Genomic DNA, 18,768 nt, shown 5'->3' on the forward strand with positions numbered 1-18,768 from the left:
AATGCGAACATGTGTGGATGCGATTGGGTGCTATTTTTTGTTAATGCCCGGTTTGCATTAGTGCTGGTTCACATCAGCATGATGTGAACCGTTTTCAGCAACTGATTCTGATCAACACGCCAGTTTCAGGCGCTCCTGAATTTGCAAGCTGACTGACTTTTTGATTATCAGCATAATCACATTGTGTCAACACTTCGTGCTGATGGTGATTTATTCCAGTAGAAAAATTATCAGCGCTAGTGAACCAGCATGAGCATGTACGCCGAGCAAACAGAACAGATTATTCGTTTTGTAAAATGGAAAACGTTAAGCAGGACATCATCCAATGGATTTTTATATTGTTAACAAATATTGCATATCCAAAAGTGGTCCACTTGCCATGTAAACTTATGGATCATCAAATGGAATTAAATGTATGGTAAGGTGTAAAACGGGCATAAAGAATAATAGGTGTTCTGAAAATTGTAGACATCAGCAAAAACATGGTTTGTCCGAAGAAGAAGAAGAATACGTGGGGCCAAATTCAACGTTATTGGACCATAATGGATCACCTGCCGTCCGAGGTCAGGGTTTTGTCTTCGCCAGTAATCGGTCTGGCTGTTAATTTCGTTGTTTGTGAGCAAAGTGATGATTAGCTTTGAACTTTAATTTTACAAAATTTATCCTGAATTTAAATTGTTATGAATAATTGAAGCATGGCTGTTGAAATTAGCTGCATGTAAAAAATTGTTTATAGGGTCACATTCATAATGAAAGTACAAGTACAAGTTTCGTGAACATTCCTAGAAATCCCCGAGGCTGTGAGAACTGTCACAGATAACTAAGTAGATGAGTAAAAGAAAATGCTGGTATTTATTTTCTATAACATCATAAGATTATTTTTCCAATTGGTAAAACTGGCTAAAATGGTACCATTAGAATTTAACTAGTCGTTCAGAAATAGTAATAATTATAAAAATAATGAAACAATCATACATAAGGGCAAATACCAACTTTGGGACTCGATTTAAAAGTTAACTAGTAAATAATATTGTTTCATCGAACAAGAAAGATATTTTGCGTTGCTTTGCTGCAATTAAAATCTAGATTGAATGTTTAGGACCTGTATTCAAGAACTAATTGTCCATTATTTCATTAACTTTGAAATTTGATCACTTATTCGGATACAGTTACAGTGCATTCTCGCTTTCAGCGGCGCCGGTAGTGTAGTGGTAAGCGTCATTACCTGTCACCCCAGCAGGCCTTGGTTCAATCCGAGTCGGCGCCGCCGGGATGTTCTGAGGCATAACAAAATCAAGGAAAAAAAATCATATAATTGGAATATTTCCTTGCTGTTGGTGTGGTACAAATTTCATCAGAAATAGAACAAACTATGAAGCAAAATGCAACCCAAGTAACTATTTTAGCTAACTAACTATATTAGCGTACACAGCCAAAACTTGGCTTATACAGCTAGTTTGTGCCTGTTTAAGCTAGTCTACAGCTACAAATTGTTTATTGGGAATATCATGTTTATGAATCATTAATCACCAGTACAATACATGGCATCATTTTGAACATTTCCCAATCTTCATTACCCCGTACATCTTAAGAATCATGAAAAGTCAAGGATCATGAAATAGTGATTTTAAATATATTTATCTGACATGAACGCCTTTTAACGGACCACTTCTTCATGCAGTTTTAGCGTGACTTTCTACCAGCGAATTCACAAAACTGGACCTTCAAATTGCTTTGTTATCATGAAACGCACCACTTTTGGCTATTTTTATCGTGGTTCTAGATGAAAAATCTCAAAATATTGTTTTATTTCAAAGTTCCAGTGGTGGGAAACGTCATTGAGCTTTAAATGAAGCGAGCCTAGGAGCATCGCACTCTAATCTTTGTATTTCTCTCGACATAACATATTTAAAAATACTTAAGAAATACTTAAAGAATACCTAGCGATAAATTGTTTGTACGGCTGCTTATTTTTCCGACGTCAGAGATTTTGTGTGGATTTCTATAAACTTCATACGATATTCACATTTATTCCAATGCGGCGCCGGTGGTGTAGTGGTAAGCGTGATTGTCTCTCACCCCAAAGGGCCTGGTTTCAATCCCAGTGGGTGCCGTCGGGATTTTCTGAGGTATAAAATCTATGATCACGCCTTCGGAAGGGAAGTGGTTGGTCCCCGGTTCATGAGTTGATGGGTCGATAGGTAGGGTCCAGGTGTGGGAGCTGCCTCCCTGGCGTTGGTAGCAGTGACTCAGTCCCAGAAGGAAGCATGGACTTTGAAACCTATCGACCATTGCTCATTTAAGTTTGTAGTTCAAATTACATATGTGGAAACCACTTTCATGTTATAATTATACTTTTGAGCTGCTAAGATCTTGATCGTATGATAATGGCAAAGGGCATTTGAGCTGATGGGAGATAAATCGGAAGTTATTACAGTTCTACAATCATTCGATTCGCATCATACTTGTGGCAGCTGGAGAGCCGAGACTTGTAGCTTCTGTAACAAAACTTCCAAGGGATTTGACGCATACAATGCCTGGACATGATCGAAACGAAATATCCAATAATAATAATAATATTTAAAAATGCTAATTTCAAATAACAGACTGTAGTGGTAATTTTTATACGATAGATGGAGTAGATGAAAGCATAGAGTTGATAAAGGGTGAACACGAAATTATTGCGACACCGAAAATGTCATGCCAATTTTCTTATAATGTCTAGAATCAAACCAAAATTTTAGGGTAGTTTTATACATATATTTACTTCAAAAATCAAAAGAAAAGTTAATCGATGGACCCTTGAGTGTAAAATTGAACGCATTTTCGCTTGATGCCCTCCATCAAAGTCTTTACAGTGTCATCCGGTACCAGTTTCTCAGTTTTTTTTTCCATTTTCTTAACATGTCCTTCTCGTCTTTGTCTGTCTTCTTGCTCTTCCGAAGTTCCCGCTTCATTATTACCCAGTACTGCTCCACCGGGCGCAGCTCCGGACAGTTTGGCGGATTCATGTCCTTTGGAACAAAATGGACAGAATTGGCCTCATACCACTCCAGGACACTTTTAGAATAGTGGCATGATGCCAAATCTGGCCAAAATAGCGGAGCTTCGTCGTGCTGCTGCAAGAACGGCAAAAGGCGCTTCTCGAGGCAGGGGGTATATACTGTGCCCTTTGTCACGAAAGGCTCACTCCTCAGTCCGCAAGAACAGATGGCCTGCCAAATGAGATATTTGGAGGCGAACTTCGACATTTTCTTCTTCTTAAATTTGTCGTCCACATCGAACTTGCTCTTGCCGGTGAAAAACTCCAACCCCGGAATTTGCTTAAAATCGGCTTTTATATACGTTTCGTCGTCGATCACACAGCAGCCATATTTTGTCAGCATCTTCTCGTAGAGCTTCCGTGCCCGAGTTTTAGCCGTCGATTGTTGCCGCTCATCGTGGTTTGGGAAGTTCTGTACCTTGTATGTATGTAGTCCAGCTCTCTTCTTTGCATTCTGGACGTAGCTCTGCGACATGCCGATCTTTTTAGCCAAATCACGGCTTGAGACGTTGGGATTTGCTTTAATCATCCGCTTCACCTTTCCCTCCGTCTTTTTGTTCTCCGGTCCCGGTTTTCTTCCAGCTCCTTTGCCGTGGTCCAACGTCAACCGCTCCTGGAACCGCTTCAACACTCTGGAGACGGTTGAATGGTGAATGTTCAACATTTTTCCCAACTGCCGGTGCGACAGGTCAGGAAATCCCAGGTGTTTGGAAAGAATTTGTTCTCTCAACTCGTTCTCCGTTGGTTCACCTCCATTTTCGTTGAATCGAAAAACATGCATAATTTGGTTGATTTTTACCCAATGGTAAAAAAGTTATGTCCTGTTGAATGTGTCGCAATCATTTCGTGTTCGCCCTTTAGTTCCGTTAGAGTACGGCAGTGTGAAGATTGCATATAGATATTAGAATAGCGAGCTAGGACAACTTTTAAGGAAGGTACAAATCTGTTTTTTCATCTCTCTTTACCAAACTCCCCCTTTGGAGAGGGATGGTGAGGGGTGTCCCCCCTGAAAAAACCGATTTGTACCTTCCTTAAAAGTTGTCTTAGCACGCTATTCTAATATCTATATGCAATCTTCACACTGCCGTACTCTAACGAAACCATCAACTCTATGCTTTCATCTACTCCATCTATCGTATAAAAATTACCACTACAGTCTGTTATTTGAAATTAGCATCTTCAACTATGTAAATCGTTGACTTCACGTAGAAGTAATACTAAAACATATAGTCAAAGTATTTAAAAATGCATATCACACTAAAGCATGGCCCACTTAGTAATGCAACAACATCATTTCTCGATGAACATTTCAAATGGTGCTATCTGCTTTGATCTATTCTCTTCATCGACTTCCTATTTTCATAACCACTGCTATGCAAACAGATTTCACGCTAATTCTACCACATAGTTTGATAAAGGAGGTTCTTATCTAGCGTCCGATACGTCAAATACTACAGGGAAAGGTTTTACAGCTGAGATATTAACGAAAAAGAAAATCGATGAAGAGAATCGATCAATGCAGACAGGACCTTTTGAAATGTTTATCTAGATTTGGGTTTATTTCGGATTTAAAAACGGTTTTCTCTCAAGCGCATACTAGGGATTCCTTATGTTTTAGGAAAAAATCCGAAACGAATTATTCGTCGCGGTTTCGGGGGAATTCTCGAATGTTTACCTTAATACGACACATCGAGCGGCGCACAACGGTCTCGTCCACTGTTTTGGCGATTTCATCCCTCAAATTTTTCATCTGAGCTACCGTTTTGATGACTGTACCTTTTACCTTCAGTTTCCTCTTCATAATTGCCCATAATTGTTCTCAATGGGCCTTAACTGGGGACAATTTGGCGGATTGAGGGTTTTCGGAACAATCTGGACTTCGTTGTCATTGTACCATTGTTGTACCTCGCAGCTGTAGTGACAACTTGCAAGATTCGCTTCTGGAGACATTCAGGTTTTTTATAATTTTCTCAGTGACGAAAACCTGCCAGACCATATATTTGCGTGCAAATTTAACAAAATTCGCACAAAAACAAATTTTGAATCTGCTCGGGACACCTCCTCGAGTCTTTGCCTTGTAAAATTTGGTAGCCCTAAGTATGCACCTTTAGAATGGATAAAATATTGAAAAACGTTCTTTAAAAAACATCCAAATCATCCATAAAACACCACAGGAAATCTCTTAAAAAGTGTGAATGATCCTTAAAAATATCAATATGATCCATACTGTATGTAAAATTTAGCAACACAATTGCAAAAAGGTACCGCTAAATTTCTAAAGAATGAGCATTGAAATTGCTCGAATTACCCATAAACATATTGAAAATGATCTATAAAACATTCAGCAATAAACCTTAAACTAATGAAAATAATTCATAGAAAATCCAGCTTGCGCACTTAAAAATATAGGCACGATCCATAAATTAGACATAGGGGAAATGCAGGTAATGTCGGCCTCAGTGTCTCTAATTTGGGCCCATACATAAATTCAGCATTAAACTAAATTTTCAATAGCAACCAAAAATATCCATTAGTAACGTCTCAATAACGCGTTCATCTAGATAAAATTGATAAATAGCAGACTTTTAGCGATGGGCTCAAATTAGGGACACGTAGACCGACATTACCTACATTTCCCCTATATTGTTCATGTTTTGGACTCTATTTTTTTTTTAAATTTGGTCCATTAACCTTGGAAAATTTCCCCATTACTGCGTAGCTACTCTGGTTTACTGTTCTTCCCGTGTTTTTTTTTGTCAGAAGAGCGGAGCGATGGGCGAGCATTAGACTGATGCAAAATTTGAAATTTTCGCTCCACAGTGCTCAAACGGTTTCAAATCAGGTCCTGATTAGCCTTCCAAAATTTAAACTCATTTGGTAAGAAACTGACTTGGTACAAACTATTCGAAGTTTATATGGAAATTATTATGGGAAAACCAAACTTTTTGTTCATTGTCATCTGCCAATTTTCCGTATTGCTTTTTCGAAAATTTATGTAATTATTCTTACCGGAAATTTTCTAAGGTACAACTTTGCGCAATATAGTTTTTCAGCCAAATGTCAAATTAAATTGTTATTAATTGATAATCTTATGGCATGATCAAGCAGCTGTTCTGTGGGCAACACTGTATTCTGCAGTGTGACATAGTAGCCATGATATGTGTGCTCTATTCTTCGCACCAGAAACACCAATGTTGCCTGCTGAACAGTTGAATGAGCATAATCATAAGACATCAGTGACTTGAATCATTAATAACTTTTATTTCTTACATTTTATTCAACGGTGGTGTTGAACAAAGTTGTAGCTGAGAAAATTTTCTACAATCGCTGCTATCATTTTTAAAAGCATCGTGATGTGGTGAATTGTTAGACAGATATGAACAAAAACATAAGTTTTCCCATAGTAATTCCCATATAAACTTGAAATGGTCTGTGCCGAGTCAGTTTCTTAATAAAGTATTTCAAATTTCGAGAGGCTAAGCAGGACCCAATTTGAAACCGTTTAAGCATTGTGGAGCGAAAATTTCAAATTTTGTATCAGTCTAGCGCGCATCTAGAATAACCATCTAAAAGAAGCTTCTAAAAAGTATTCCCTAGGATGCTTCTTAACACTCCTAACACGATGCAACCGGTAAAATGTGTAACGGAAAATTGGTAATGTTTAAAAACTAATTTCTCAGTAATTTATCAATAGATTTTAAACCTATTCATACCAAAAAATCTTCAAAATCTTTAGTTTCATTGGGCTTTAGGGCGCCATAGATTTTAAGTTCGACAATAAATAGCTGAGCTATGATTTTTCAAACATTACATGTTTGCCGTTACACATTTGACCAGAGGCATCGTGTTCAGAGTGCTAAGAAGATAATTATAGAAGGTTTTTTAGAAGCTAATTCTAGACGCTTACGCTTCGCACTTCTAACTCAAAAAAAAAAAAAAAAACACGGGTATGTCATTAAATATAAGTAGCTATGTAGTAATGGAACATCTTTTCAAGGTTTATGGAACAAAATTAAAAAAGTTAGTATCCAAAACATGAACAGTTTATGTCTAATTTATGGATCATGCTTATATTTTTAAGACCGCCAACTTGATTTTCTATGGATCACTTTCATTAGTTTAATGAAATCAATTAGTTATCAATTAAATTAACGGCGCCGGTGGTGCAGTGGTAAGCGTGATTACCTCTCACTCCAGCAGGCCTGGATTCAATCCCAGTCGGTGCCGCCGGGATGTTCTGAGGCATAACATCTCTGATCACGCCTTCCTTCGGAAGTGAAGTAAAGCCGTTGGTCCCCGGTTCATGAGTTGATGGGTCGATAGGTAGGGTCCAGGTGTGGGAGCTGCCTTCCTGGCACGTCGGTAGCATTGGTGCTCAGCACGGAAAACAAGATCGACGGAAAAAACAAACCAAAGGAAAAAAAAAAAATCAATTAAATTAGTTTAATCAATTAGTTGAATGTTTTATGGATCATTTGCAATATGTGTATGGGTAATACTTACAATTTCAAGGCTCGTTAATTAGATATTTAGCGGTACATTTTTGCAATTGTGTTGCTAAATTTTACTGAAAATATGTATCATATTGATATTTTTTATGGATCATTCACACATCTTAAGGGATTTTCACTGGTGTTTTATGAATCATTTGGGTGTTTCCTTTGGTACGAAATTGACCCCATTCGTATTGTACCACTCCAGAAGGTCCTTGAAGTAATGACAAGAGGCTAGATCCGGTCAAAAATTGTAGGAACGTTGTATGATTTGAGAAGCGGAAGCAGTCGTTTCTCCAGGCACTCATTCATGTAGACTTGGCCATTTACGGTTGTAGTTGTAACGAAAGGCTTGCTCCGTTTACCACACGAACAAATTGCCTGCCAAACCATGCATTTCTTGGGGAACTTTGACACTTGCTGTTTCCTGAGGGACTCTTTCGCAGTCACATACTGGTTTCCCGGAATTTGTTTGAACTCTACTTTTGTGTGTACAGCTTACGTGACCACGTTCTAGCTGTCCTACTTTGTCATTCATTGCGGTTTGATGCATTCTGAACTCGCTTCGTTTCATTAAAATTAACCCAAAGAGCAAAATGTTGCAGCTTTTTCAAGGTGATGCAGTGGACACCCTATATTGTTCACTGTAGATTTTATGATTCGATGTAAATAAACAAACTAAAGTTGATTCAGTGTGTACGGTTTATATTTTAGAATATAATTGATATAAAAATCTCTCATATGTAACTCTCCTGGAAAATTTCGTCGTTCTCAAATGTCACTTTGGATTTCGCTTTCACCAATCCCACCTTGGAACATATATAATAGGGTGGGACAAAATTCAAATTCCAGTTCCAGTATGATTTCCGGGCGCCTTCTGGGTCCTAGAATAACCGTGTAAAATTTTAGGTCGGTCGCTGGAACTATATTTTAGCGCCAGCGGTTTTAATTTTACATAGGATTTTCTATGGGAAAACTTACTTTTTCAAATAAAAATCTGGCGAGGTTACCCATTGTCCTCTAAAAATAAATCAACTCAACTTTTCCTTAGGAAATTTAACAAGGAAACTTTTCTTCCAAGACCGCAAAACGATCCGATGCTTGTGGAAAAAGTTATTTAGCCATTACTGATTGCTAACCATACGAACTGCTCATTATTCTTTTTTTCTAGCAGCACTGCCAGCTGCCGCCTGCTGCTGTCTGCGCGAGGCAGTCACGTTGTGGGGGGGGGGGGGGGGGGGGGGGTTCACTCAGCATGGAGGAAAGCCAACATCATGCGCAAAGAATCTTCGATTTTGATGAAACATTACACAGGTATAGTACAACAATTATGTTTCACGGGGGTCATTTGGAAACAAGCGTGATTTTTCACAAGGGTGTATTTGCTTTGCCGCACAATTTATTCAAACCTTATCAGTCGATGTTTTTTTTTTATTATAGTCACTTTAACACTCTTGGGTCATTCGTGACTTGTCCGGGGGTGAGATTTGAACTCGTGACTTTGGCGTGAGAGGTATGGATGTTAACCACTACACCGGGGTCGCCCCCATTCAGTCGATGTGCTGCTGCTCAGACTTCAATATTTCATCGGATTCATTTTTCGGTGGTACTCCACAACTTGCAGTAGGTATTCATGTTGTTCGGGATTCTTGGCGCCTTTCCGCCCTTTCCTCGACATCATTCACAATCCCAAGAGCTTGAACTCGCTGCTGTTAAGTAGAAAAGAACCGCCGTCACTTTCAATAATTTTAAAGCAATTTTTTTGTTCAAAATTGCAAAGCTTTGATCCTGATGTACCTTTGGTAGTATACTGGGATGGAAAGATTCTGCCTGACATCAACGGAAAGTGCGTTGACCGGCTTCCCATTCTTGTTACTGGAGCAGGGGTGCCTAAACTTCTTTCCGTAGTTTCTCTATCAAGTAGAACGGCGTATGCTGAATCAACTGAGATAATGGAGACAATCAACGAGTGGGGTCTGCAGGAAAGAATAGTTGGAATGAGCTTTGATACAACTAGTGTTAACTCTGGCTTAAAAAATGGTATTACAACCCATCTTCCAGTTCTACTAAAAAGAAACTTGCTACCATTGGCATGCCGCCATCACACCGCCGAAATTGTATTCAAACACGTTTTAGAAATATATGGCGATAAGTCGAAGTTGAACTATCTCGATTCTTTCAATGAATTCAAAAAGAATTCAACCAAAATCGGAGCAACCGAAAATTCCAAACCGTTATGGATGATCCAGAGCTGAGGACCTTAACTGAACCATGGAGAGACGGAATCATCGCGTTTTGTAACGATCAGCTATTGATTAAACAACAACGATCGGATTACGAAGAGCTCCTCGAATTGGTCGTAATGTTTTTGGGTGGAGTTCCTCCAAAAGGATTAAGATTCCACAAGGCAGGTAGCCTCAGCCGTGCGAGGTGGATGGGTCGCGAAATATACATTTTGAAATCGTGGATGTGCAGCGAAAACTTCGATGATCAGTCGCTTTGGAAGCATTACACAACTTTGGCTCTATTTCTATCGCAATGCTTCATTCGATATTGGTATCGTCTAAGTAGTTCTGTTTCGGCCCCTCGAGTGGATCTGGAATTTTGGGCAGATCTCCACAATTTTCACGATCAACATTACGGTTTGATTGCCATGAAAGCCTTTCAAAATCATCTATGGTACTCATCGGAATGGAACGTGGCCCTTGCTTTTTACGATTCAAAGTAGAAATAGACGAAAAAGTAAAGATGGTAGCTGCTTTAAATGAACCATAAAAATCGATCGAAAAATCCGGAAAACGACGCAAACTCAGCGAGGATAAAGTTCCTGTCAGAGCAACAAACATCATTCGACCCTTTCGGAATTTATTACTGAGGCTTCAAGAGAGTTTCTTACTGTAATGAAAATCTCCACCGATTGAAAACCCTGAACATTGGGATTTAAATCAAAATTATCTAAGAGGTAAGTAAATAAAACAAATCATCAAGATTAAAGTTATTTTTTGTTGATGTGTCATGTTCATGAAAATGTATTCACTGTTACCAACCGGAAGAGAGTGATATATTTTATTTTCATAAACATTGTTTCGATTTTGAACAAAAAAGTGCTTTAAAATTATTGAAAGTGACGGCGGTTCTTTTCTACTTAACAGCGCAGCAGCGAGTTCAAGCTCTTGGGGTTGTGAATGATGTCGCGGAAAGGGCTGAAAGGCGCCAAGAATCCCGAACAACATGAATACCTACTGCAAGTTGTGGAGTACCACCGAAAAATGAATCCGATGAAATATTGAAGTCTGAGCAGCAGCACATCGACTGAATGGGGGGCGACCCCGGTGTAGTGGTTAACATCCATACCTCTCACGCCAAAGTCACGAGTTCAAATCTCACCCCCGGACAAGTCACGAATGACCCAAGACTATAATAAAAAAAAAATCGACTGATAAGGTTTAAATGAACTGTGCACCAAAGCAAATACACCCTTGTGAAAAATCACGCTTGTTTCCAAATGACCCCCGTGAAGCATAATTGTTGTACTATACCAGAAACCTGTGTAAAGTGTCATCAAAATCGCAGATTCTTTGCGTATGATATCGGCTGCACAACGTGACTGCCTCGCGCAGACAGCTGCAGGCGGCAGCTGGCAGTGCTGCTAGAAAAAAAGAATAATGAGCAGTTCGTTTGGTTAGCAATCAGTAATGGCTAAATAACTTTTTCCACAAGCATCAGATCGTTTTGCGGTCTTTGAAGAAAAGTTTCCTTGTTAAATTTCCTAAGGAATAATTGAGTTGATTTATTTTTAGAGGACAATGGGTAACCTCACCAGATTTTTGTTTGAAAAAGTAAGTTTTCCCATAGAAAATCCTACGTAAAATTAAAACTGCTGGCGCTAAATTATAGTTCCAGCGACCGACCAGAAATTTTACACTGTTATTCTAGGACCCAGAAGGCGCCCGGAAATCATACTGGAACGAGAATTATTTTTTTCATACATCCGTGTCCCAGCCTATTATAAAGCTTGCTTCATTTAGAATGGGAACAAACTTTTGCTCATATTGTGGTGCTCCTGGTGGACGGATTTGGAAGTTCTTGGCGCCCACGTGCCAATTGTGCACAGTTATTTGGAAAATCCATTGTGGTCTGCATCTAGGCTAGCTAAACAGCTGAAATTGCCCAGAAATACCGTATGGCGCGTCATCAAACGGTATAAGGAAACATTGACAAAGATTCGGAAGCCTCAAGCCAATCGTCGGAGTGGAACTGTCGACCGGAAACTGCGTGGTAAGATTTTGAAGACAATTAAGAGGAATCCCAATCTGTCGGACCGTGATTTGGCCAGAAATTTCGGTGCTGCCCATAGTACCGTGAGGAGAACTCGACTCCGGGAAGGAATCAAGTCGTATAGAGCTAGCAAACAGCCAAATCGGACCATAAAACAGAATAGTGTGGCCAAAATCCGTGCGCGGAAGCTATACGACCAGGTGCTGACCAAGTTCGACGGGTGTCTTCTGATGGACGATGAAACCTATGTCAAGGCTGACTTCGGGCAAATCTCAGGTCAAAAATTTTACTTGGCAACGGCTCGGGGGGATGTTCCAGCTTAATTTAAATTTGTTTTTGCCGACAAATTTGCACGAAAATTTATGATTTGCCAGGGCATTTGCAGCTGTGGCAAAAAAACGAAAGTTTTCGTTACAAATAAGACAACAACTATACCAAAAAGAGTGTCTCCAAAAACGAATTTTGCCGTTCATTCGATCCCACGACCATCCCGTAATGTTTTGGCCAGATTTGGCAAGCTGTCATTACAGCAAAGTCGTTCAAGAATGGTATGCAGAGAAAGGGGTCCAGTTTGTTCCGAAAAACCTTAACCCACCCAACTGCCCCCAGTTCCGCCCTATTGAGAAATACTGGGCAATCATGAAGAGGAGACTCAAGGCAAAGGGAAAGGTTGTCAAAGACATCAATCAGATGAAGACCTGGTGGAATAAGATAGCTAAAACGATGGAACAAGAAGGTGTGCGCCGCCTAATGAGCCGTGTTACAGGAAAAATTCGAGAATTCCTTCGAGACCGTGACGAATAATTTTATCCGTATTTTTTCTTAAAAGTATGAAGAAAACGCTACATTTGTATAAAAAAGATCTTGAATTCAATAATAAATAACTGAAATACAGGCAATTGTTTTTGTTCCAATTCTATCTGAAGCAAGCTTTATAACGCTTGGTTTCCATGACATTTCTTCTGATGTTTACTTTGAACCCCTTTGTTCTCGAACTTACAGCTGGTCATGTTTACAAATCCAGCTGGTTGACCTATTTGCGCGCGAAAAGGATAAGGAAAATTTGAAATGGTAAGAGTTTAAGGAGCCATAGAAGGTTTTGGCAGCTTCCACATTTCGTCGAGGAAGCCTAAATATTCATAGAAACCACAATATTTTTGACTTTATCAATTTAAAATCATCGAACCGATAGAGCAAACAAAATCAAACGCATCGTTAGCAACGGACCATAAAACTAACGTTACTACGATGAAAATGAGTTGGGTTTTTAAATCGCAAAAAAATAATACTTATGAATACTTACGAGGTATTAAAAAATGTTTAATTATTTTAGGAACTAAAGTATAGCGTGCGATAGCCCTGCTCCTAGACATTTCTAAGTCTCAGATTGTAAAATTCCACTATGCTCAGAATCTGGAATTATACAATTTCTCAATTTCATATTTCTTGAATCGTTATTTTAAGCTATCTAGTAGAAAAACCCTTTTATTGCGCCACTGTATTAATTTTCGCCTCGTTTCTAGAACAAACAGCATTTTTAGAATAGTGAACAATTATTCATTTAACACAAAAAAATCTATAAACGTTATGAATAGTAAGCGTAAAAAAATTCTAGCACGTAAATAAAAGATATTTTGGGTGGTATTAATTACTAAAATCATATATGTTGAACGATTTTGAATAAATTAAATTATGGTGAATTATAGCACGAACAGGAAATAACACGGTTTTAATTATCGCCACTGGCGAAATTTCTTTCGTAGCTTAGAAAAGCAACCCGGTTTTAATTTTCGCCACCACAAACTGTCAGAGGTTTCGAAAAGTATTCTAGACCCAATATTTTGGTTATTTTACGTCGAGTTCTTGAATGTTTTCCAAGCCTAAAATGTCGAAAAATGGTATATTCAAACTGTCAAGCTCTTGCAGGCGAGCAATTTGAAAAATCTATGACTCCCGGTAGCTTTAATATTTGTCCAAACACCGAAAAAAAATTATGTCTCAGAATCTTGAGTTCTTTTTTAGGCCCATTAAATTGTATTTTGTTTTTTTTTCCTGCACTAATAATACGGTAATATGAAAACAAATTTCCAGGTCCAGGTTTTAGAGAAATAAACAATCATTCCATAATGTTTCAGGAGCATTTAAGTTGTTCAAAGACTGTGAACTTACTTCTTTATGTTCAAAATATATAAACTATTGCCAGCCGCACAATTTTTTCAATCTGTTTGTCTTAGAGGTTTCGATTTTTTAAGCCTGAGAGATAAATAGGTTTTATGTCCGTGAAAAGAAAAGTTGTCAAGGTCCCAGAGTTATGTTTTCTTCTTCTATGTTTGAGGTGTTACAGAAGATTCTATTATTGGGAGGAATGGAGATGCCAGTCCGCTATAGCGGCTACAAAGAAGGGAACGTTTTTTTTTATTAAAATAGTCATGGCTAACTTAGATGCACATTGAATTCTAGACTGCAGTTCTTCCCGTTGATGAAGGCATCGCTTCTCTATTTGCTAGATCTTTAATAAAAATTCTAAATCCTTGAATTTGAACATTTTTTTTCTGTGCTTCAATATGAACTTAGTAAATTGTTTGTTTGATAAAATCAAGGAAGACAGAAGTTGTTTAAAAGTCACAATTTGGTCGCTATTTTCGCCCCTAAAATCACTACTTTTACATCACACACCCACTACCAGCCCTGCAAATGTTATTTACCGGAATATATCATCTTCTTTAAAAATTCATACAAAGCATAGTACAAGCTAATACCAAGATCGTCAAAATATTCCTCTTCCCATACGAGTTGAAGCTCATTACAAATACGAAGGATTTGTCAGCGTAAAAACGCGATACATGCTTGTCAACCGCGGAAAGCAATTCCCAGCCATCTCCCAGACCGGACTCGGTGTTAACTCGACGCCAATAATGTTGCTTCGAACCGTACACAACACACCGTATAATAGTCGCTTCAGCACATTCCACAGATGCAAAAGTACAAAATACATTGCTGATAAGCGAGGCGACTCTCCGTGTGCAGCAAGCAAAAGAGCCCAGACCAACTTCGAAGCCCAACAAAGGCAGAAGCCAGCCAGTAGCGCGCGCAAATTCATGTCTGGCCACAGCAGCAGCAGCAACAGCAGTCGCATCAGCCGGAAAGTGGTTCCGTGAATCCTCCCCCGCCACCCACCTTCCCACCACCGGCATGCTTTATTGCTTTGACTTTGGTCCGATTTCGTCGCCCGTCGTCGTCGTTGTCAAACGAAATGCTCTTATGCTGCGGACCGGACCGGGAAACGAAAACGAAGGCAGCTAATATGGTCTGGCAGATAACGTAAATTAATTTAAATGCGTTTTAAGAGGACATTATAAGCATTGATAAGAGCGGGAAATGGCGAGTCGAGTAGCGCACTCTCCTGTCGTCGTCGTCGTCGTCGTCGTTCGGTTGGCCCAGTCGCAGCGCGGTAATGGATCAGCACACGAAGGTTTTAAATATTTTCCGCGCGCTCTCAGGGACGACAAGATTGACAGTTAGCTACACAAATCGCGGCTCGGATGGTTCGAATATGGGTGAAATTTCGCATTTCTTACGAAGATTAGCTCACAACAAAGAAACGCAACGCAGTGCAGCTCCGCGTAAAAGTGCAGCAATTATTCGTTTGCAACATTATTAAATTACCGGAAACAATGACAATTAATTTAATTGAATCGTGAGCTGGAAACAAATTAAAAAATGAACGGACACACGGCTTCGGCAACAGCAGCAATAACAACAGCGACGCGGCGTGGTGGAGCAAAATATTGGACCACTCTTCTCTCGCCGTCCGACGACGACGTGGCCATCAAGATATGGCATTGTTGGTCCGGTGCTAGGTTTAAGAGTTTTTTTGCGTCTTCGTATCACAAATTTGCGTGCTTTGTATGACCTTACCGTGCGGGTAATTACGGTGATCTGAAATGTACTATGCTTTTAATATGTAGTTCATGTACATGCTAGCAGAACTGTCCCATACTTATCGAAAAGTCAGCATATATGATACTGATTTGTGAGCAATAAGTTCATATAGCAAGCGAATTTCGAGCTAAATTCAGCACGATTCATTAGACGTACTTCATCTGAATAGTTTTGACAATGTCTGGAACATTAAATCTGTTGGGATCTTACATACAACTGCACTAAAAATAGCACTAGCTATCGAGTTAATTGTAAACTAAATGTTCAACTATTGAGCAGTTCCACGCCACCTGAGGAAACGATTGTATTTTCCCTCAGAATTCCATGAAACTTCACATAATTCTTCTAGAGGAAATACGTTTTTCTGATAAAATCCAATTAGGTGGCCAAAACGAAGATGGCCACCAAAAAATTCCAATCCGTATGAAAGCCCTATCCTTCCTTTTTTATAAAAACGTGTTGTTTCCAAGAGGGTGCTAAATGAAATTTCGAACATTTAACATGATAAATATGTCTAGAATTGCTAGAAATTCTACTTTTTTGAAACTGTAAGGCCCCTAAGGCGAGCGAGGGGTCCATTAATTTGGGCTAAGGAAAGTGGCAAACTAATTTTTCATCAATTTCAACCAATGCACAGTGGGCAAAAATTGACAAAACCGCGACTAAATTGAATATCTCGGCTGCCAAACGGTTTTAGTCAACATATTATACATATTCTCAAAGGAAAAATTCTGCTAAATCGATTGGTGGTGGTCTCATTGACCGGAGACGTACCGAGATAGAGGGCCGGGATCATCCCGAATTCCCGGCAAAGTAGGAAATGCCACTATCTATCGACATAATTTTACACTTTACTTAACGTATATTACTGGAAATTGATAGTACTAAGTATATATGGTGTAAAGACACCAAATACGCCCTCAGAGTAACTCTACTGGCCTAAAGGAGGATCCGGAACGACAGATAAAGTGGCCACATTATTAAAAATTTTCTAGAAACTTGCGATTTTTTCTATGATGTTCAGAATCAAGAGGTCAAAGTGTATTTTATATGGAAACTATATTTTGGGGTATAGTGGCTATATTCTAGTTCTCCGAATAATCTGGATTGATCGATAAAGTAGGTCGTATAATCTAAACTGCTGAAATTGTCTACCGTACAAGTTGGGGAAAATTTTCAATTTAGGTATTGTAATACGTGTAAAATTAAAAGGCTTATCTAGACCCATCCGGGCCTCTAATAAGCGCCAAATTGCTGATCAGTCACAGTCTCTCCGGCTAATGAGACTACCACCAATCGATACAGCAGAACTTTTCCTTTGAGAATATGAAACCGTTTGGCAGCCGAGATATTCAATTTAGTCGCGGTTTTGTCAATGTTTGCCCACTGTGCAATGAAGCGAGTAGACCGTTTCACTTGAAATTAATCAGTTTCTTACTTGATAACCATTTTAAGGTGATTCCTTGAGTCGACAAATGGCCACCACGTAGGCTATCATACACTTCCACTTCGAATTTTCAATTACACACATCTAGGAAATTAATGCTCCATTTCACCTTAAATAGCTACTTCATGTATGCTACAGTGCAGCGAACGTGGAGTAACAGTTTCATTGTGGTACGTATAGTAGAAGCTGATTTTTGTGCACTCAAAGTTTCTAAGTGGTTGCTAGAATAAGGATCTCACAGCGAAACACGTTAAAGCTTATTCCGATCTTTACAAAATATTGGCTCAATCAAGCAATTGTAATCAAATAATGAGAAAGTCACGAACGAGCTCTCATTTTTGTACTTGCCTATACATGAATATTTTTCAAGCAAAACAACTTGAAAATTCAAAGTGATCGACTCTGCACCACTCAGATTGTAATCATATCTTTGAAGATATTTCGAACATGTCCGGATGGTTCGGATAGGTTTAATATAGTCCTGGGTAATCTATATGGTTGCCATATGGATTAGCATGATTATTTTTAGGTAGTTGTAAAATTTACGTTTATTTGCTGGTTTTTCAATGTTTCAACATTTGGTTTAACATTTCAATTTGTTAGCCTTTGGCTCTTCAACTGAGATTCTAGTTAATTGGTTATTCTAATGTGATGATCAGCGCTAATTTTCAGGAGCTTGTTTTCGTTTAAATTTAAAAATTGGATAACCTACCTAACTTCTTGAAGTAGGTTACCAAATCACGAATGATCAGGTGGCATGCAGACAGGCGACTCTGAACCTTTCCAGCGTGAACGTCTTTCGCTCCTCGAGTGTTTGAATCTCAGAATTACGGGTTCGCGATGGACTGTTAAGGATCATTCTGAGGATCTTGTTTAGGATCTTCTGAAGCTTTACGTAGTGGCACATAGCACAGCTCTCCCAGATTGGCATACCATGCTCAATAGCCGGCCGAATGATCTGCTTGTGGACAGCAAGAATGTTTGTGAGGGACAATGTGGACTTCCAGTTTATCAGAGGGTAGAACGACTTGATCAAGATGTTACACTTGGTGGATGTCTCGTCCACATGGGATCGGAATAGCAATTTGCTATCGAGGGTGAGACCAAGGTAGACTACTTCACTCGACCATACAATGGGAGTGCTTCAAGTGGACCTTGAAGTTAGCAAGCGGAACAAGCCGAGGTGAATTCGAGTGTGGAAACAAAATGGTTTGTTTTTTAGCTGCATTGATACAAATCTTCCAGCTCTTGAAATAGTCGAACAGAACATCCAGGCCTGATTGTAGTTTACTCGCCCGAGCACGGATCACTCGACCCTTATAGATGATGGAGGTTTCATCTGCGAACATTGACACGATACCACCACCCGGCAGGGGAGGAACGTCTGACGTGAAAATGATGAATAGGATAGGTCCAAGCAGGCTACCCTGAGGGACCCCTGCATCAACGTTGAACGTATCAGAGGGGACATTGTTCAAGTAGACCTAGAATAATCTGCCCGACAAGTAGTTTTTGATGATCTTCACGAGGTAGATCGGAAAGTTGTATCGATGTAGCTTGTACAC

The 18,768-nt window shown here is 39.3% G+C and overlaps 1 protein-coding gene and 1 pseudogene across 2 annotated transcripts in view; both read left to right on the forward strand.

The window, feature by feature from the left end:
- LOC135697939 (uncharacterized) overlaps positions 1-18,768 on the forward strand; it is a 55,456-nt pseudogene that overhangs the window by 24,707 nt on the left and 11,981 nt on the right.
- The window catches only part of al (aristaless), a 258,178-nt gene that overhangs the window by 1,364 nt on the left and 238,046 nt on the right, over positions 1-18,768 (forward strand). The window lies entirely within an intron of this gene.

The sequence above is a fragment of the Ochlerotatus camptorhynchus genome, unplaced genomic scaffold (genome assembly GCF_037179485.1).
Source record: "Ochlerotatus camptorhynchus isolate MF236.1 unplaced genomic scaffold, CSIRO-AGI_Acam_v1.1 ptg000080l, whole genome shotgun sequence".
Lineage (NCBI taxonomy): Eukaryota > Metazoa > Arthropoda > Insecta > Diptera > Culicidae > Ochlerotatus > Ochlerotatus camptorhynchus.